Below are 22,817 nucleotides of genomic sequence, written 5' to 3' on the forward strand. Positions count from 1 at the left end.
TCCCTCCAACATCTCACAGTCCCCCCACCGTTTTACGCCCACACCCTGTCACAGCTCCGCCAACCTTTCACAGGCCCCCTTACTGGCTGTGGGATGACAGACCCCCACCCTGTCACCCCTCCACACACACACACACACACACACACACCTTGTCACCCCCCCACACACACCTTGTCACAGCCCACTTCCACACACCCTATCATCCCCACGCACACACACCCTGTCACAGACCTCCTCCACACACCCTGTCACCCCCACCCTATCATCCACACGCACACACTGTCACCCCCAAATGCACACACTGTCACCCCATACACATACACTATCACCATTCCCAAGCACTTTCAGCCCCCACACACTGTCACCCCCTTTACCAAGCCACACTCACATTAAACCCTCTTAATCCAGTCACTCTCACCCCTTCCAACCATACCAAACTCACCTGCCCTTGCTTTACCACAATTACCCTATCACATTAACCCCCCCCCCCCAATCCTGTCTGACTCAAGAAGGCTCTTGCACTGTCACACACAGTCCCCAACCCTGTCACACTTATGCTCTATCGGTCTGTCCCACTCATCCCCTTCACCCTGTCACACTCACCCTACCACATAAGCCCCTCCAATCCTGTCCTCCAACTGTGCCACACTCACCCCAAACCCTGTCACACTCCCCAACCCTGCCACACTCACCCTTTCACATTAACTTAATCCTGTCACATTAACCCCCTTAATCTTGTCACACTCACCTCCCCTCATTATGCTACAGTGCCTCCTCCAAACATGACACATTTACCCCATGATACACCCCCAAATGCCACATGCAGCCTGTTACATTAACCTCCTCCAATCCTGTCACACTTACTTCCCCATGTCCTGTCACATTCCCTTCTCCACCGATGTCACAATTGCCTCCTATCATTCTCACCCTCCCTCATTCTGTCACACTCCCCCCAACCCTGTCTCATTTACCCCCTCACCCTTTCACATTCACCCTGCCACAGTTAGCTCTTTACTCACGTTGTCACAGTCACATACTGAAGACATTCATCATACACACATGCACAAAGGTCACAGGCAGGCCCCATAAACACCACACACAGCAAGCAGCTACCCCACACACATACGGTCCCAGACACATACTCATAAAGACATACATTCACACACAAGGATATTCTCGGTCAGACACACACTTTCATGCACATAGACTGGTAGACAATGCCAGACACACTCAGAAATACACACACCGGTACATAATAATGTATACACGACTGTAACGCTATGTAGTCATACCCCGCAGTCGTATATAAATGATTAGCATAATTGCTAATTAAATTTGTTTATTGCAAATTAATTTAATTAGCAAATTATGCCATAACTACAGCCGGAGAGCTCACTACGCAGCGGCACAGGAAGCTGCGACACTGCATGTCTCTGAACAAAGAATACAGAGTCTAGCTCTCTGTATCCAGCGCTGCAACTTAGTCCAATACAGCTACATCACCTTATACACACAATGCAACCCCTATTTTTTTCCACTTTGGGTCTTAGTGGGAGCCTCATGTTTGAGTTTCGCCTAAGGCCTCGCAAAGCCCAGAGCCGCGACTGGGTGGACTACAGGCGTTCTGTCAATTGCCCCATCATCCATTATTAGTTGTAGCTTGCATAAGGAGGAGGCAAAAAGAAGCAGGACAAGGGTGACAATGGAGAAACTTTTCCTGATCTCCCAAATTACCATTTGTTTTCTTTTATATTGTTTTACATCTGTGAAAATGTGAAAGTAGATATTTTTTTTTTCCGGGAAAACAGGAAATCATGAAAATATATTCCTCCTTTTGTGCTTTTTTCCCTTAGCTATATTCATAATCTGTGCACATTTTGTGTTTTGTCTTTATGCTGCTTTTTATGACGTGTACTAATACTTTTTGTACTGTATGCAGTAATACATGAATGTAGAAAATTCAATAAACAATGCTGCAGTGTAAAATACCTGAGCAATTTTATTGCAGTCTTAAAACACAGCAAATAACAAAACTAAGTCTTTCTTTTGTAGTAAAAAATATAAAGGATTTTTTTCAATGTTTATCTCTTAAATGGAAAGCCAAGAATTGGAACTGCGCCATCCGCTCTAAACAATGAGGAAGAAAAGCATTTTCTTCTCTGATCTCTTATCTTAGGAATTGCAAATACATATTAAATTGTTTAAATAGTCAAAGTGTTAAATGTTTCTCTCAGTTGGGATGATTCATACATATTGCTGCACTGCAAGATGTGATATTCTGATTCTATGTTCATTAAAATAAATTCACTTTATTAGACTGTCATGAAAAAGAATTGTGTTGATACTGTATACGTTCTGTGTAATGTGTTATGGACAGTAAAATGTTGCTTTAATAGAAAATTATTATTCTAATGTCTCTATTCATATTTAGTTGAGGATAGATATTTTGCCTATATTTTAATGTATGTACTATTTCTAGATTTTACAACAAATCAGGCAAGATCTTTTTTTATATTTATATTTCTTTATTACAAAAAATAATCGACTTGGTACAGATATACAATATTAGGTCATTTAGATTCATAACAATACAATATAGAGATAATTTTAAAAGTCATTACAATCAAATCGATGGTCATTTGGTTATTGTTATTAGATCAATTGAATATTTATACTTGAATGCATGGGTAGTTCTCTCATACTTCATTAATTCAAGATAAGTAAGAAGAGGAATTAACAAAAGAAAGTAGAGGAAATGGGAAAAAAATGCAAATTACACACATTTCCTTTCTGGGTTGTGAGGGCTAGGGGGTGGGATAAGCTGAGGGTGCAGAGTCATTAAAGGATTTGATTTATAATTGATTAAGAGTCCTTATATTGTGTCCAGGGATTCCAAATTTCGTTATAACTATCCAGTTTCCCCTTCGATGCATAAAATCCGTATTCCATTCTGTATTGAAATTGGTTATGTACCTCCAGCCAGTTCGGTGGTCTTATTGTTTTCCATTACCCTGCTACACAGATCTTAGTGGCCATTAGAATATGTACGATTAATTTCTTCTGGATTTTATTACCAGTAGGAAGATTAATATTAAACATAAACATTTGAGGAGAAACGGTATGAATATATGGAAACAGAATTTTGAGTAAATTACATAAACTTATTTTTAGTGGGTTAAACTTGTTTTTAGTGGATGGGTGCAATCCCACCAGATATGGTAGATTCTAGTGTTATACAATTCCTCTAGTGTTATGCAATGTATATTGCGTGTAACGAGGGCTATTCCACTCATCCAATCCTCTAGTGCAGACTTCCCCAAACTCCGGCCCTCCAGATGTTGCTGAACTACAACTCCCATGATTCTATGAATTAAATAGATTGGCTGAGAATCATGGTAGTAGAGTTTGGGGAAGCCTGCTCTAATGAGAAATACTTATTTAAATCTTTTTTCCATTTAAGAATAGGGGTGCATTTAGAAATCCATGCTATTTGATAATTTAGTTGATCTCGATATCTTCCCTTTTTTCTTTGAATTTAATACACAATCTTCAAAAATATGATTTGGGGAAATTGATCTAGATAAGAGAAAGCTTTTTAATTTGAGATAAGTGAACAATTTGTTACACGACAATCCACGTTGAGTCTGTTACTGTGAGAAGGGAATAATCCTATCCTGATTAACTATATATAAGTATATTAGTCCCTTCTGAATCCATGAGGTAAGATTTAGAACAAGAATGTAATATTGCAAAACCTCCAAAGGTGTCCTTAAAAGCAAGATATTAATAATACCCATTTTTCTCTTTATTTTATTTATAATAATCAAAGAGTCCATTATAATGGGGTTAGAAAATTTACAAAGGTTAAGATGTCTTATATCAGTCCATATAATATTTGAGAGAAAATATGGTAGGCAGTCTAGGCTCTCCATTTCACAGGTGGTATCAGAATAGACTGGAACAGTCTAAGATAATACATTGAAACATGCATGCTTCATGTAATGTAATCAAATCCGGAAAAGATACCCCTCCCTTTTTCTTTTATAAAGTAAGAATTGTATTTGATATTCTAGGCCTCCACTCCATCCATATAAAATCAGAGAAGAATTTTTGATATTTTTGAAGTATGGTTGGATTAACTCTAAGGGGGGTGGACCTTAACAGACAGAGAACTTTTGGTAGTATGTAGGCATGTATTAAATTGATTATTCTTAGCCACAATATTTCTAATCCTCTCCATTTAATTAGATACTCTTTAACTAATTTCAACTAATCTGTATGATTTTGTTTAAGTAGGGCTTTGAAATCAAAACTCAATTGCCCAATATAATCTATGAAGTTATTTTGTTACGATTTAAATGCTGTAATTTTTTTAACTCATCCATTTCTCCCTTTTGTACCCATGCTGGCAAGATTTGTGTTCTATGTATGTTGATCTTATAGTTAGAGTATGTACTATACTGGTTAATGAGTCTCAAAGCAGCTGTAATCAAGACAGATGGATCTATGAGGGAGAGGAGCACATCGTCAGCAAAAAGTGTTATCTTATGTTCGACAGGGCCCACCGGGACTCCCCTAAGCTGTGTCGATTTCCTCATCATTATGGACAATGGTTCAATTGTTAATATATACAACAGTAGTGCCAATGGGCACCCTTGTCTAGTGCCATTGCAGATGGAAAACTGTCTAATTCAAAATTGGGGCCAATAACCCTTGCACTGGGATTTGAATAGAGGCTCATTATATTATTCTTAAAGGTTCTGATTATGTTGTTTTTCTTGAGCACCAGGTCAAGGAAGTCCCCACTGACCCTGTCGAAAAGCCTTCATGGCATCCAAGGCTAATAGTACTGAACTAATTTGTTGTAAATTTAGTCTACATAGAAGGTTAAGTATTTGATGAATATTTTTAGCTGTGCTCCTCACCCTCACAAACCCAGGTTGGTCACCGTGGATTAGACTAGGTATGATGAGATTTAATCGATTGGCCAGAATTTTGGAGTATATTTTATATCGACATTTATGATGGATATGGGCCTATAATTCGAAGTTATGGATAGATTGATTAAAGGTTACATTGTAATAGGACATAGGATCCAGCACTGTACTATATTTTATTTACATCTGGTCCAAGTTACATCCTCCTTCTCTTCCCTTTTTGTATATTCACACCGGGGATAACCGGTGTGGCTACTTGAGGCTCCAACTCCCCTCTTTCCTTTCCTTTTCTTCTCTTTCCTTTCACTAATTTCCAGTTTCGCAAGCTGAATTTGAAGTTCCAAAAGATCCTTCTCTCTATTCTTTTATAATCTTAATCTCAATTTTATAAATATTTCTTGCGCAAGGCACTTAGATGTACACCAAAGTGTGGTAAAAGAATATGCACCATGATTGTTAAATGACAGAAATTCTTCCATCTCAAGAGAAATTTGATTTAAATTTGAGGTAGAATTCAATAGGTTCTCATTCAACCTCCAGTTGGACCTAGTCTTAAATTCCTGGCTGTTACTGAATTCTAAGAATACCGGTGCATGATTCGATCAAACAATTGATCCTATAGTAGTTTTTACTACATGATTAAAAAATTTAGATTTAACAAAAAACATATCCAAATGATAGTAAGATTGATGTACAGAAAAGGTTTTAATCCCTTTCATTAGGGTGAAAAGTCATCCAGCAATCATATTAGGGATGACTAGTTAACGTGTCTTGGAGAGCTTGGGATGTAAGTTTAAGCTGGGGATCATGTCTGATGGTGCCAGATTTGTTTTTATCTAATGATGGATTCAAAATGCAGTTAAAATCTCCTCCCAGGATAATATAACCCTGGGATATGGATTCAATTTTGTTGATAATATATGAACTTGATTGGGGCATGCTTGGGGGCTTAAATATTGGCTAAAGTATGTGGGATATCATTGATCTTTGCAATTAAGACATGGTACCTCCCCTTAGCGTCCTTTATCTCGTGGATATAGTCAAATTTAACTCTGGCAAAGACTATTGCTGCCACGACTCTTTCTTTTCTCTCCCTATAAGATTAGAAGCTTAAACTATTGGATAATCTTTAAATCTCCATAATTTATCAGGTATGTCTATCCAGTGAGTGTTTTTGAGTAAACATTATATCAATTTTATTCTCTCTCATTAGTTTATGTAAACAGCCTAGTTTTGTAAGGGGATTTCAGTTCCTGAACATTCAAAGTTGCTATTTTAAGTGCCATTCTCTATTATGCTGGTCTCTGTCCCCAGCCCCGTCCTGTAGTCCAGCCGAACCAGAAAGAGAAAAAAAAAGAGAAGAAAAAAAAGGAAAAACTCTGTAAAAAAAAAGTAACAAATGCACAGTCCATTCATACCTTGTCGCATAGTGGAAATACTTATTAAGTCCACAAGGCGGGTCCTGCGCCAACCACAGGCACTACGTTTCTAGCTGTGAGGCATTCATTTTGTAATAGATATTTAGAGGCTACACACACAAAAAAAGATTACTGAACACAATAATGAATTTTCTATTCTCCTTCCCACCTTCCAGCCCTCCTCTCCTCCATCCATCGCTTTAATAATCAAATGGAAAAAATATATATAAAAAAATATATATATAAATAAATGAAATAAAAATAAATCCTCTTGTAGCTAAATAGTACTCAGGAGTATAGAATAATCATTGTGTTCTTTTAATATTATGTATCTTTATAAACCATCCAAAAAATATTGAGATTTAATGGTAGAAGCTATGTTTGAAAAGCCATATATCCGCTTTCAGGACCACAGATACCCAAAGAGTTTAATAAAACATTCAATATAAGCTTGGATGTATGTCAAAGATTTATCAATCCCCAAATATATTATTTTGTCTCCTGAACTTTCATTATTATGAGTAATTATTTCTGACATGTATACGTGTATATACATATATATTCACCCACCCGCACACTCATGTGCATGCACTTGTACCAACTCACACACTTGCATGCACATACCTACACACGTATACAAGCTTAAAAATGCATGTTCATTATAAGTACTTGATAATAAAAAGTAAAGTTAATAAATGAATCTGTGTTTATGTGCATTTGCACGTGCATTCATGTGTACTCATCCATGAATCCACAAGTGGGCATTCATGCAATCATGCGCCCATATGTAGGGAATCAAGGCTATAAAAAAGTGAAGTATTCATATGAATAGATAATTGTATCCTATAGTTTAGTGAGATTTGTGGGGCATTTCAAATAATGAAGTAAAGAAGAAATAGGCGGGTGCATGCCTACGCATACGTATGCATACGTGCACCTGCTTCTATAAATATACATTCAAGCCTTCAAGTGTATACAATGTTTATAGGTAATTTTCCTTGTAATAAATTGATACACATAAATAAATAAAGAAATATATATATATATATATATATATATATATATATATATATATATATGTATTTCCCAAGTAAGTGGATTAATCTCATAAGAGCAAGCATAAGGCTGCTAGTAGGATAGGACCTGCCGAATATGGGGTACTTTGACGTAGTTGACGTAATTGGCAGGCTTATGCAATGTATAATCATATAATGTAACTAAACCCCCATCATGTTTTGCCTAGGTGAGGTGTTTTTAAATAAAACTATTACAATCTCTAAGATTTGAAATCACTGTTTAGTTAATAAGCGAGTGCGCTGGATTCTGTATTTTGTATATTTTGGCCCCAGCAGCACCCTATAATGTATGAATGTTCAGGTGAGTGCAGCCCTCTTGGTTTCTTTTATATATTTGGGAGTCCCAGGCCAACTCCTTGGTTTTGCACCCCTCCCTGTTACAGGTGCCTCATTCCAGGGCCCTATTTAGCCTTGACTTGCAGAGAGTCCCAGGAAGGATGTATTTCTCAGGTAAGTGGATTAATCTCATAAGAGCAAGCATTAGGCTGCTAGTAGGATAGGACCTGCCGAATATGGGGTACTTTGACGTAGTTGGCAGGCTTATGCAATGTATGATCATATAATGTAACTAAACCTCCATCATTTGTTGCCTAGGTGAGGTGTTTTTAACCCCTTAAGGACACATGACATGTCTGACACGTCATGATTCCCTTTTATTCCAGAAGTTTGGTCCTTAAGAGGTTAAATAAAACTATTACAATCTCTAAGATTTGAAATCACTGTTTAGTTAATAAGCGAGTGCGCTGGATTCTGTATTTTGTAACTTTGTCAGTCATCTCAATTCAGAGGCGGCTCTCTAATTAGGCGGTTTAGGCGGCCGCCTAAGGCCTCGCGCTGGCTGGGGCCTCGCGGCCGCCTAAACCGCCTGTTGGCAGAGTGTGTCAGGTCCTCGGTCAGTGACCGAGGACCTGACTCCAGGAGGGGGCCCGGCGGCTTGCCCGGTATGCCGCCGGGTGCGAGGCCCCTCCTGGCTGCCAGGCCGGCCACCGCAGACACTGGTCTGCAGCTCCGCAGTGTGCAGAGCTGCAGACCATGTGACTCCCGAGAATTGGCCAATCAGAGCGTTGCCGCGGGTTACCACGGCAACGCTCTGAAATCTCGCGAGATTACACGGTCTGCAGCTCTGCGGAGCTGCAGACCGGGAGCAGTGGCCACCGGACCACCAGGGAGCCCACTGGACCACCAGGGAAAGGTAGGCTCTCCCTCCCCATCACCCCCAACCACACTCAGGCTCACCCCCGATCACCATCACCCCCCACCACCCTCAGCCTCACCACCATCACCCCCACCACCCTCAGCCTCACCACCCTCAGCCTCACCCCCCACCACCCTCAGCCTCACCCCCCACCACCCTCAGCCTCACCCCCCACCATCACCCCCCACCACCCTCAGCTTACCCCCCACCATCACCCCCACCACCCTCAGCTTCACCCCCCACCACCCTCAGCCTCACCCCCCACCATCACCCCCACCACCCTCAGCTTCACCCCCACCACCCTCAGCCTCACCCCCCACCATCACCCCCACCACCCTCAGCTTCACCCCCCACCATCACCCCCCACCACCATCACCCCCACCACCCTCAGCCTCACCCCCCACCATCACCCACCATCACCACCCTCAGCCTCACCACCCACCACCATCACCCCCCACCACCCACACCATCACCCCTCCCCACCATCAGCCTTACCCTCACCACCCTCAGCTACACCCACCACCACCATCAGCTTCACCCCCCACCACCGTCACCATCACCTCCCCACCACCCTCAGCCTCACCCCCCACCACCATCACCCACCATCACCATCACCACCCTCAGCCTCACCACCCTCACCATCACCCCTCACCACCATCACCCCCACCACCCTCAGCTACACCCCCCACCACTGTCACCACCACCCCCCACTACTGTCACCCCCACCACCGTCACCCCCACCACCATCACCATCACCCCCACCACCCTCACCATCACCCCCCACCACCCTCAGCTTCACCACCACCACCCTCAGCTTCACCACCACCACCACCCTCAGCTTCACCACCACCACCCTCACCATCACCCCTCCCCACCCTCAGCCTCACCCCCACCACCCACACCATTACCCCTCACCACCCACCACCACCCTCAACATCACCACCCTCAGCATCACTCCCCCCACCACCCTCAGCATCACTCCCCTCAGCCTCACCCCCCACCACCCTCAGCCTCACCCCCCACCACCCTCAGCCTCACCCCCACCACCATCACCCCTCCCCACCCTCACCATCACCCCCCACCACCCTCAGCCTCACCCCCCACCACCATCACCACCCTCAGCCTCACCACCCACCACCATCACCCCCCACCACTCTCACCATCACCCCTCCCCACCATCACCCCCACCACCCTCAGCTACACCCACCACCACCATCAGCTTCACCCCCCACCACCGTCACCATCACCCCCCACCACCCTCAGCCTCACCCCCCACCACCATCACCCTCAGCTTCACCCCCACCACCATCACTCGCCACCACCATCACCCCCCACCACCATCACCCCCCACCACCCTCACCCCTCACCACCCTCACCCCTCACCACCCTCACCCCTCACCACTCTCAGCTACACCCACCACCACCGTCTCCATCACCCACCACCACCGTCACCATCACCCACCACCACCGTCACCATCACCCCCCACCACCGTCACCATCACCCCCCACCACCCTCAGCTTCACCCTCACCATCACCCCTCCCCAACCTCAGCCTCACCTCCACCACCCTCACCATTACCCCTTCACCCTCAGCCTCACCCCCCACCACCCTCAGCCTCACCATCCCCCATAACCCCCCAACACCCTCAGCATCACCCCTCACCACCCTCATCTTCACCACCCACCACCACCCTCAACATCACCACCCTCAGCATCACTCCCCCCACCACCCTCAGCATCACCCCCTCACCCCCCTCAGCATCACCCCCCCAGCCTCAGCATCACCACCCTCAGCATCACCCCTCACCACCCTCAGAATTACCCCCCACCACCCTCAGCATCACCACCCTCAGCATAACCCTCTGTCACCACCCTCAGCCTCCCCCCACTCACCATCACCCCCTCTCACTCTCACATTACTCACTCTCACATTACCCCCCCACTCTCACATTACCCCCCCACTCTCACATTAGCCCCCCCACTCTCACATTAGCCCCCCCACTCTCACATTAGCCCCCCCACTCTCACATTAGCCCCCCCCACTCTCACATTAGCCCCCCCACTCTCACATTAGCCCCCCCACTCTCACATTACCCCCCGCTCCCTCTCACATTACCATCACCCCCCGCTCCCTCTCACATTACCATCACCCCCCGCTCCCTCTCACATTACCATCACCCCCCGCTCCCTCTCACATTACCATCACCCCCGCTCCCTCTCACATTACCATAACCCCCTGCTCCCTCTCACATTACCATCAACCCCCCGCTCCCTTTCACCATCACCCCCCACTCCCTCTTACCATCAGCTACCCCATACACATAGGGTCTCAGACAAAAACGCAAACATGCTCACAGAGACATACATTCGCACACACAAGGATACTGTTTGTCAGACACACTCTCAGGCACATACACAGGTAGACAGTGCATCAATGTGTATATGTGACACTTTTTTGTTAGTGGGGCCTCATGTTTGCGTTTCGCCTAAGGCCTCATAAAGTCTAGAGCCGCCTCTGTCTCAATTAATAATGAATAAAAAGAATATAGATGTATGTGCATAGGTATACTCACATCCACAGTGCAGACCCTCAGCTACACATGCTCTTGGTGTGTCAAAATAAATGTGAAAATTGTGACATATTTTCAGTGAGGTTGGTCAATAAGTAGATAAATGGGAGTACTCCCGTACAGTTAGGTGTCTGAAAATTTCCAGTGACTGCCTAAATACGCCTGTATGCTCACAGTGCATGTGGATTTTGTCAAAATTATTCAAACATTATTGTGAAATGTCTTCAGTGACAAATAGGTGTAACTAATATATTAATTACAAGCTAGCATTACTTGCTGAGTGTGCTTATATCTTATCTCAGTTAAAATAAAAAATAAAATAGATAAGTAAATATGATGAATTCATGTATAATCAAAAAATAATTCTCCTTCCACTTCCCTCTCCTTCCTTATTTGTTTTAAGATAATATTCAAGTCTATACCGTATGCGTTAATGGTACTGTGTGTGTCATGCGGTTATAGGTATTTAGGTTTTTCCCATTACTGGTTGTTCGAATATACAGACTGTGGTACATTGTATATGGGAAGGAAAGAGAAATAGAGGACATTTTTAAAATAAATAAATAAATAAATAAAATGAAAAAAATAGAGACAATATATAATAAATGTGCCTGTGCACATGCATGAACACAAGTGCTTACATTTTCAAGCAGATCTGCGCGCAGGTATACATATGAGTGAGGTATACATATGAGTGCTAAAAAAACAGTATATCACCACAGTTTCAGTAAGTGTAGTGAAATATTAAGTATAAATAATACTTAGCTCAGAATAAAAAAAAGCCTCCCAAGATCGCTACGCAAAGGACGACCTTTTACAATATATAGAAAACCAAAACAAACATGCGGATACGGCTGGACAAATAAGATTGCGTTGAATAAAGCGCTCACAAGGTGCCTCTCCCGAGGTTGTGGGGGGCTATTGGTCTCACTCTCCACTTCAAGGACTCCAGTAGATAAGGATAAAAATAAGCAATTTTATTTTGTTAAAATAGGATAAAATAAGAGAACAATTGGTCCTACGCGTTTCGTTCCAGAAGGAACTTGCTCAGGGACCGCAATAGCATTAAAATAAAATTCAGTATTGAATTGTATGAAAAAACATATCCAGGATATGTTTTTTCATACAGTTCAATACTGTGATTTATTTGTGAGCGCTTTATTCAATCTTATTTGTCCAGCCGTATCACGCATGTTTGTTTTGGTTTTCTATGCATATGAGTGCACCTGCCCGACATTAGCTGGATATCTCGATCATTAGCAAATATTGAAAAAAAAAAAATATATAAAAGGTAGGGAGAAAAGAGAAAAAAAATTAAATATAAGGGAGAACCCGCCCCCCAAAAAAATAAGCTTAGTTTACTAAGTTCCAATATCGTAGTTCATGCATTAGCTTAGAAGGAGTCTTGAAATAGTAGGGTTGGTATTCATAGAAGAAGCATATTGCTGGAGGAAAGATCCATCTATATTTAATTCCTTTGTTGCAGAGAATTGTGGTCTGGTTAGAAAAGTTCCTTCTCCCTTGTTTAGTTGCTGCGGACATATCCAGGAACAGACATATTTCTTTATATTGATCTTCTTTAATAGGATTTGTTCTTGCTTCCTTCATGATTAGCTCATTTATGGAACTACGAGAGAATCTAACTATAACATCTCTAGGTAGTGTGTTGCTGACTTCTTTTGATTTATAGATCCTGTGATACCTGTCAAAGGGGTTTAATCCAAGAGTTTGACGTGTAACTTATGTCTCAAGCTGATCATATTGAATTGTTTCGGACTCTAATATTTTTTAGCCTTGAGTGATCTTTAATGTCCACAATTTTGTGTTCCAATTGTTTTATTCTGGACTCCGTAGTGTTGTTAAAGAGTTTCAGACTGAGTACTTCTATCTTTTTATGTGTCCTTCTCTTTTTCCTTATCCTTCTTTGGACCCATTGCGGAAATTAAAAAAAAAGGAAAGGAGAGGGGAGAAAGGATTTTCCAAAAGATATTCAAATCTTACTATAATTCAGAATCAGGGTCTTCTGTAGCTACCAATATGGTCTATCTTTTCTTCTTTATTTCTCTTTATCTATCCCTTTCTCCTTTTCAAAAATTGTCAGATTGGAGTGGTTGACGTAGTGTTACTTTTCTCAAGATTGTAATTATCTGATGTTAAATATTTTAAGTAAGGCACAATCATTTGAATATTAGCTTTCAAGTGTCCCTTTTACTTTATAATCGAAGTTAAGGGAGTTATATGGCTATTAAAGTATCCAGTCAGAAGTTCATTCATTTGTTAAGTGATGATATATTAGGCAGCTATATAGTTGTTTAAAAAACCTTCATAATTTGGGTAGTTCTTATTTACCCAGTCATTTTTTTTTGGAGGGAGAGGGGGGGGGGGGGGGAGTGGGGGTGTTTATGTTTTTTTGTTATGAATGACTTGCAGGAGAAAAAAAAAAGCGCAAAAAGATAAAAAAACGTTCCTGATATTGTGGTAGAGATCCAGCAATGGGTAAATTAGACAGTTGTCTGTTCAGATATTTAAGGATGCCAGACTGTTACTATATTTAAATATATTCAGATACAGAAATAGTAGTAATGATATGGTTTGCATTATTACATAATTGTTCCACCACTATATATTTATCCTGGTAATGTTTTTTCATTTACCTCAACATCAAAAGTGATTGTACAAAATATGAACAAAATTATCAATAGAAAGAATGAGTAGACTATTAAACTGAACCTAAAACATGATTGTGGTTTATAACTTAAAATGGATGAAAATAATACACAATAAACTATATCAAACCGCTACTGATCTTTAAAATAGTTCTCTATAAGGTTAATATGATGTCCTTTTATTTCAATGGTTGAGTCATTAATTGCTTTGAATGGTACATGAAAGGTTTAAAGGTGACATAAAATAAGGGGATATGGTATATTTGCATAATTACTTCCGTGTATGTTGTTAGAGACAGCATTGCTAAGAAATGCATATACATTAATTTAAAAAATGTAAATATTTTCTTTCCTACTCTGTGTGTTAATTTGAAAAGACATGGCAATAGACAACGTTTCTTAATGGGTAGATGACACATAACCCCCATTACTCTGAGTTAATTGAATAAACTAAATCACTGATAAAGAACTTAGTAGGTCTTAAAAGTGCAACCAAATGTATACAACTGTTAAATAAAATTAAATAAAATATCACTTCTGTTTCTACAGCTATTGCAATATTCCACAGGTAAACCTTTTAATAAATATTTTAATAAATCTTTTTTTAAAAACTCAGAAGCTGGTTATTCTCCAAGAGTCCTAATTCCCATTATAAAGTACAAAACAATAATAGAATATTATAGCACAGGTGGTCACTTGTCTGTAAATTTGTAAAAGCATAACAAAAACGCAAAAAGCTAAGTTAAAAAAAACAAACAAACACAAAAAAAACCCCAGATGGTTCAGTTTCTAGAGCTTTTACAAAGTGGAACCAAGAGTAATTGCCTATATCTCTACAACTCAATTTAGGTAGATCTTGCTCACTATATTTTAGTGAAGGTTCTTTTGCAGAACAAAACAAGACCATACACATGCAAACATGTCACCCCACCATAGTTTGAGTTAAAGGAACACTATAGAATTAGGAGTTCAAACCTATTGTATTATATTGTATAGTGCTCTCATTGCAGAGTAGTTTTGGGTACCCTCCCCTCCTTTCAGTAAAGATTCCTTCAACACTCTGGCCGTACCAGCTTCCTTCCGCTTTATCCGGCTCTCGTACTGATGTCCAATTCAAAATCCAGATAATAGGAACAAAAATCGATTAGGCTACCAGTAGAAAGTTAGGTTCTACTCTGAAGACAAATTGAATATGGTAATTGCAAAACGTTTAGGAGACGTAAATTATATAAAAAAAAAAAAAAAACTATTGTGAAAAGATAAAAAAAAATGAGAATTACACAGTGAAGCCTTGCTATACGATTTTAATTTTTTTCTTCAGCCACAAAAACAAATGCAAAGAGCCAACTCAACTCAGCTGTACGGAGATACACATAAAACTGAAAATCAAACAAATTGCAGTTTTTGGGGAGAACTGCTAGCTGTATAAATAAATTAGGATAATAAAGGTAACATATATTGAAAAAAAGTTGTAAAGTCTAAAGAATGAATTTCTTTATGCAATGTTCATTAAAAATGTTTTAAAAATATAATATGATAAAAAAAACATTGAACAAAATGTATACATCTTTAGTTTAAAAATGTTAATGTCTCTGTGTCTTTGTCTGACCTAGAACCTAGATCTGGTTCCAATTTGAGTCCTGTACTTTTTAACATTCTAGTAAGCATGCTGCCTTTAAATTCACTGTTCAACAACAAGCATCATTGTTATAGCTGTAATTGTAACTATCAAGGCAGTGTGTTTTGTAATTAGACAGTCAAGATGGCACTCAGCAGCATGGCAGCACATATTCTCATTTGTTTGACTATTAGAAAAAAATGTTTGCAAAAGAAACAATGTCATTGTTTAGTGCTTATAATTGACCATCTGCTTGACAAAAATGTCCATGGAATGAATGTAAAACACTGTTCTTTTTCAAGTTTAAGATATATATACTAAATAAATAAGTAAACATGAGGTGCTGTTAAATAACACAAATATATCATCCATTTTACAACAATTTATACTTATTGTTAGTATTTTATACATTAAAGAGATATTCTTTATTTTTTGTATGTTTTATATTTATCACAATGATGATTGCCTAACATTCAGAATACATTTTATTTGCTATTAAAGGAAGATTCGGGTTTTAGAAAATATAATATAGTAATGATAATGCACTCATAATACAGTTAAGTGCAGAAACAATATTTATAGTAAACATGCATTTTAACCTATATTTCATTAGTCAACCGTTGTGTCAATCACTGCAAATTTGCACACCTTTTTGTTTTTTACAGTCTTTTAGATATTACTTTTAACAACACTGAAGATATTGCATTAAATAGAAAAGTGTACTTGATAAACACTATTACCGAGAGAAGAGAAATTTGGGTTCTTCTGAGCAACATTGTCCGAATGGAAAAAAAAATTTGGTTACTCTGGCATTCGGGGATGTGTCTGTTTGGAAAACCGCAAATCGACAGAACCGGACAGCTCTTCAGTGCAAGGATTAATGATGAGGTAGCTGGTGAGTGATTTCTTACCAACTGTTATAGTAAAAGAAATAAAAAAGAATAAACATTTTTTAAAAGCCTATGGGGTCATTGTGAAAAAGGTTTAAACCCTACCTGATGCCCCCACTCATCATGCTGTCCAGTCACTAGTAACATACAGGGAGGACCTGAGGTCTTCTTTTTTTCTTAAATCTTCTTTTTTCATCCTTAAGCTATGCAATATCAGTCAAAGCACTCTGATTGGCCCATTGAATAACATGGTAAAGCCCACGTAAGGGCCACTATGCTATGCAATCCTATACTCCATGGAACCCTGCATGGGTGAAGAAGAATTATATTTTATATGTCACTACTTTTTTCTTTTGGCAAATAAGGTCTTTTTTTTTAAATTCGAGGTTTTTATTGTTTTCAAAAATAAAAAGGAAAATGGGGGTACAGAAAGGAAGAAAGGTGGGGGGGGCAAAAAGATCATAGGACCATTCGTCATCATTATCCACGTTGTAACATACAGAATACAATTCTCTGGCATGGGATTACATGTCATCCCTGCTATACATATTAAACAGTAAATAAAACAGGGTTAAGCATGCAACCAGCGGTGTACAACGTGTGTATCAAACGGTATTTCATTACAGGTCTTGTTTTCTAAGAATATGTTACTTAAGAAATAATGTATTTGCGTCTGTGTTGTAAGATATTGAATCTTGTGAGTTGTGTTTAGGTCATGTGGGATATGATATGGTGGGATGCTGTGTTACACCTGCGCTCTTTCCGAGTGATTTGTTTTGTTCGTTCATTTTGTCTTCTATTATGTGGGAGTGTACAGATCCCCTTCTCATTCCTCACTTTCAGTCCGGGGGGGAGGTAGGGGGTGACAAAGTCTTTGTTTGGTCCTGATAGGCTTCTTGTGGATGCCCTTGTAGGCCAATGTTCGCTGCCGCTGTGTTATAAGTATGATATATGATTTTTTGTATAGCCGGGACATCTGTTATATTACCTGTTCTCATTAACCCTTGCCCTCTCCAAGTGGCCTAAGTGTGTGAACATTGTGCTGCACCACTCCTATCTATGTGAGTCGTTTACTATTTCTTCGGTTTATCGTCAGGTCCCGCTTTACCTAGGTGTGTAAGCCAAGGTCCCCACAGCTGTTCTACTTTTTTTGTTGACACATGGGAGTCTGTGGAGAGCGTTTCGTATCTATAGAACTGGAAGATCTTGTCAGACAGTTCTTTGTACGAGGGGCAATAGGTCATTTTCCAGTGACTAAATAGAAGGTTTCTTGCCCCTAAAATGATAATTGAAATAGATTTCCTTGCATCTATGTTCCATATAGTTGGGAATAGCAACAGAAGGCCCTCTCGTGGTGTGAGAGGTTGTGTGTTAGGTAACTCGTTCCCACAAGGGTCTGATTCCTTTGCAGTCCCACCACAAGTGCATCATCGTTCCTACATGAGATCCGCATCTCCAACAGTCAGGGTTTGCTTCAGGGTAAATCTGCTGCAGCCGTTGTGGGGTGAGGTACCATCTGTAGATTACCTTTTTGTGAGCTTCTACATGGGAGAAATAGGATGTGAGGCCTTTAAGTGCATTGAGTGCTCGCAGCCAGTCGTCGTTTGAAAGTCCAGACAGGCCCTCTTTTTCCCATTGGATCGCATAATTTAAGGATCTGGATGATAGAGTGCCTAGGAGGGTTTTATAACATAGGGATAAAGACTTAGGTTTAGTGGGGGCCAAGTGACATCTCTCGATAAGGGACGTTGCATTATTCTCTTGTGGCTTTGGTGTCTGATTTTGCAGAGTTACTTTGTCTTGTATGATGCTTTCAATTGAAGGTATGGAAAGATAAGAGAGTTTGGTAGCCTATATTTCTCCTGCAATTCCGGGAAAGCCATGATCATAGTCTGTGAACATACGTCCCTAACGAAAATGATGCCATGTGACGTCCAGAGTTTTAGTGAGAGCCACTGTGAAATTTCTTCTATCGCCTCCAAAGGGGCATGTGCACTATGTTTCCCTTTTTCGATTTTAGCGGCAAGGAATTTAACCCAGATCTTTACCGTTAGTGACGTGGTAGGGTATAATGACAACCATTTTTTCAGAATTATCTTCGGTGACCACATAATATTCTTCAGGGAAGATGTGGAAACTCTATCTCTTTCCATATCGACTCATTTGAATGTGCGCTGAGGAGCGTGAAGGCGTATTGCAGATTCGAGAATGGCTGCTTCGTAATATGTGCTTATTTTCGGGAGGCCTAAACCCCCTTCCGTCTGAGTAATCTGGAGTAAGGAAAGAGGCAGTTGAGGTTTTTTACCGTTCCATATAAACCTGTTCAAGATAGTTTGTAGTGATTTAAAGAAGCATGGCGGGACCTGCAGAGGCAGCAATCGAAATATGTACAAAATTTTTGGTAGCAACACCATTTTAATTGTGTGGAGCCTGCCCAACCAAGATAGCTTAACCTGTTTCCATTTCTGAAAGCTGGAGATGTAAGTGTGTTGGAGAGGACCATAGTTGAGGGACACTATTGTCGGCGTGTGTAGAGCCAATTTCACTCCCAAGTATGTGATATGTTTCTGTCTCCAATCAAATTGAAATGTGACGCATAATTGTTGTATGCGTGCTGTGGGTATATGTAGTGGTAAAGCCTTTGTTTTAGTGGTGTTTAGTTTATATTATGAAATGAGTCCGAATTCGTGTAGTAGAGTCATAAGTCGTGGAAAAGATGACTCCGGATTGCTCAGGGATAGTAGGATGTCATCTGCAAACATGGTCATACGGTATTCAGTAGCGTTGATTTGAATGCCCGTGATGATTTGGTCTTGTCTAATCTTTTCGGCTAGTGGTTCCAATGCGAGTATGTATAGGAGGGGGGATAGGGGGCACCCCTGACGAGTTCCATTGGTGAGGGTAAAGGATGTTGAGAGAAAGCCTGATTGGGACACCTGGGCAGACGGATTATTGTATAATGACATGATCCCCTGGATTAACCCTGGTGGGAAATTGTATTTAGTTAACACTGAAGACATATATGCCCAGTGGAGCCTATCAAATGCCTTTTCGGTGTCTAGGGCCAACAGAAGGCTTTCTGTGCCTCTCTCTTCTATGTGGGAGAGTATGTTCAAAAGTTTCATAGTGTTGTCTGATCCCTGTCTACCTTTTATAAATCCTGATTGATCATTGTTTATCAGTCTCGGTAGTATCGGTGCTAACCTGTTCGTTATCAGTTTGGCATAGATTTTTGTATCGCAATTCAAGAGAGAAATAGGTCTAAAATTTGCACAGTGGGTAGGGGGTTTCCCTGGTTTTAGCAGTGTTGATATGTGTGCCCTCAGCATATCTGCGGGCATATTGCCTGTTTGAAAGCAGCGATTAAATAGGTTGGCCATGTGTGGTGCTAAAATGCTTTTAAAAGTATGGTAATATAGATTAGTGAATCCGTCAGGTCCAGGTGATTTTTTTTTTTTGGCAACTGGTTGATCGTGTCTAGAATTTCTTGGTTTGAAATGGTTGTGTCAACATGTGGCATTCCGCTGTCGAGAGGGTGGGTAGGCGTATATTGTGAAGGAAAGCATCTATGTCTGCTTGTCTGGGAGGGTGTGAGTCATTATTGTGGGCTTAATTGTATAAGTCACTATAATATCTACTGAATTCCTCCACTACGTCTTGTGGATTAGTGAGTTTTCGTCCCTCTTTGTCGTGTACAAATGCTATTTTAGACTTCATTGTTCGCGACTTCAATTGGGCCGCCAGAATCTTGCCTGCTCTATTACCTTCTTTAAAGAATTTATGTTTCATTCTTGTCAATAAGTAAGTTGTTTTAGCTAGTTCCATGTCTCTGAGGTTTGCTTGTAAGTGGAGAATTTGTTTCGTGGTAGAGTGTGATGGTGATAATTTGTTTGTGCGAGTAAGCTCTGCAAGTTCGGTGATCGTGTCTGTATAAGCTTTCATATGTTGCCGTTTGTTGCGGCTGGCCTGTTTGATGAGATGGCCCCGGAGGACCGCTTTGTGTGCTTGCCATAGCGTGTCTACTCCTATGTCTCCTGTGTCATTAGTGGCGAAATATGCCTCCAGTTCACCCTTGATCTGTGCAACAAATGTATGGTCCATGAGAAGTGTGTCATTGAGTCGCCAAGTCCTGTTACCAGATATTGGATATTGAGTCATGATTGATACCGTAATTGGAGCATGATCAGACCAAGTAATGTCGCCTATATTTGCCTTAGTGATCTGTGCTGTCCGTGCCGTCAGGATGAGGAAGCAATCAATTATTGAGTACGTATCATGGACCAGGGAATGGTGGGTATAATCTCTCTTGAGAGGGTGAAGGGTCGTCCATATATCAGTGTATCCGTGGGTGAGAAGGGTGTTTTCTATTAGCTTGGTGGTGCGTTGTCTTCGGCGTGTGGTTGTCTGTGCTACTTGGGAGGATGAAGTAGTGTCTAATATTGGTTCTATAAGGAAGTTGGTGTCACCTCCAGCTATAATTTCGCCATATCTGTGAGCATTTGTGAGAGTTAAAACATGGTCCAAAAAGGTATGCTGGTTGTTATGCGGACCGTAGAAGTTGACTAGTGTATATTGAGCATTGTTGATTATGCATTGGAGAATGAGGTATCTCCCTTTTTTGTCACTCACTTTTTTGATTAGTTGGAATGCTACTTCACTACTTATCAGGATTGTGACTCCTCTTTTCTTCTTCCTATACGTGCTATGGTATCCTATCGGGAAGTTTTTGGACATGAATTTGGGTTGATGTGCTGTCTGGAAATGGGTCTCTTGGTAGAACGCAATGTGTGCTTTGTGCTGTTTGGCCTCCTTGAGTGCTAGTCGTCGTTTGTGAGGAGAGTTGAGGCCTTTGGTATTTAAAGAGAAGACATTAAGAGTCATAATGGTGGGTTATATGAGTGTATGTATTGTTGTATTCTTTGAGCCTCTGTATATGCTTGGTGATAAAGGGATTGTTGCAACCTCGTAATTAGGCTGAAAGCTGGCAGTGGTGTCCTATGTGTTTCGTGGTAGGACAGCTGTGGGTACACTGTAAGACTAGCATCTAGAATTTGTAAAATGCGTAATATCATTTCTTGTACCCGGTATGTTGACATGGGGGAGAAAAGAACCAGGAGGGGAGGGGAGTGTGTAACTTGGGTAGAACTATATACATTGAAGTGGTCTCCATAGCGGGACCTAAATGTCATAGAGACAATTGAGCATTGAAGCTCGTGTGGGGGGGGGAGTCCTTCTCTGAACTCCTTAAGAGGTGACTCGTGGTTTCTGTGTATTGGGGAAAACAATTCTTTGATTTATAACTTATCCCGTGTTAGAGATTGAATATTTGAGTGTAAACTTGTTGCGTGATTAGTCATTTCACCTGCTAAATTGTATTTCAAAATAACAAAGTATAAAAACATAAACATCAATTATTTCTTGGTACACATAGAATAATCTTTCTGCTCGTGTGTAATGGGAGGAGTAAACCCTAGTGGGGAATTTGCGTGCATCTTATAGGTACTCAGGGAGAACATTGGTATTCTGTCCGTACCCTTGATAATTTTTTTTTTCTTTTTCTTTCTTTCTTTCTTTCTTTTTTTTTTTTTTTTGGGGGGGGGGAGTGATTTTTCTTATAATAATGACAGAAGGCTTAGGAATATAGCGTTTCTCCCAAAAAGGTCCGTGCTCGGTCATATAGGTACGGGGGAACCGCTATAAGCAGCTTATACTGACTGTTGTGATTATACAAATTTCTCAAATCGCAAGCCTTAAAATAAAGCATTTCAACATAAGAGTACGAGCAACATAAAGGATTAAGTAGAGAAAAAAAACAAATTAAAAAAAATTTGAAAAATGCTCGGGCAGGTTAGTTAACGATCTGCACATAACCTGGCGTGATGATTACATAATTGCCTCCCAACATTATATAATTCCCCCGAAGTGGAAAATTGAGTCGGGTGTCTCATCCTTGTCTAGGGAAAAAGAAGTATACAATGTGTATAGGGTAGGGTACCCTAGCTAGCCCAAGGTCCTCGTACTGGTCTTTATGTCTGCACGGAGGACAGTGAATTAAGTTAGGTTCCGGATTAAACTACCATACACCCCCTGCCGAGAACAACGAAACAACTTAACAAGGCAAGGATGGGTTATACCACATTTAGGGTGGAGTAATCTCCATGTTTAGTCCACTGGGTGAACTGAATGTTAGGTAGCCCCTGCAGGGGCAGTATGGGGGAGTCACTTAGCTGTAGCAACGGACTGCCAATCATGGGTAAGTTTCATCCGCGGAGTAATAGCTTGAGTCTTGACATTGTCCCTGGGTATGATGTCTCCCACTTGGATGTTCCACGTAGCCAGGAGTTGCTCCCCGTCTTCTGGAGTAAGCAAATGATGTTCAGATCCATTGCGTCGGACAATGATTCTCGCCAGAAAACACCATTTGTATGGTAGTTCAGCATCTCTCAA

The sequence above is a fragment of the Pelobates fuscus genome, chromosome 2 (assembly GCF_036172605.1).
Source record: "Pelobates fuscus isolate aPelFus1 chromosome 2, aPelFus1.pri, whole genome shotgun sequence".
Lineage (NCBI taxonomy): Eukaryota > Metazoa > Chordata > Amphibia > Anura > Pelobatidae > Pelobates > Pelobates fuscus.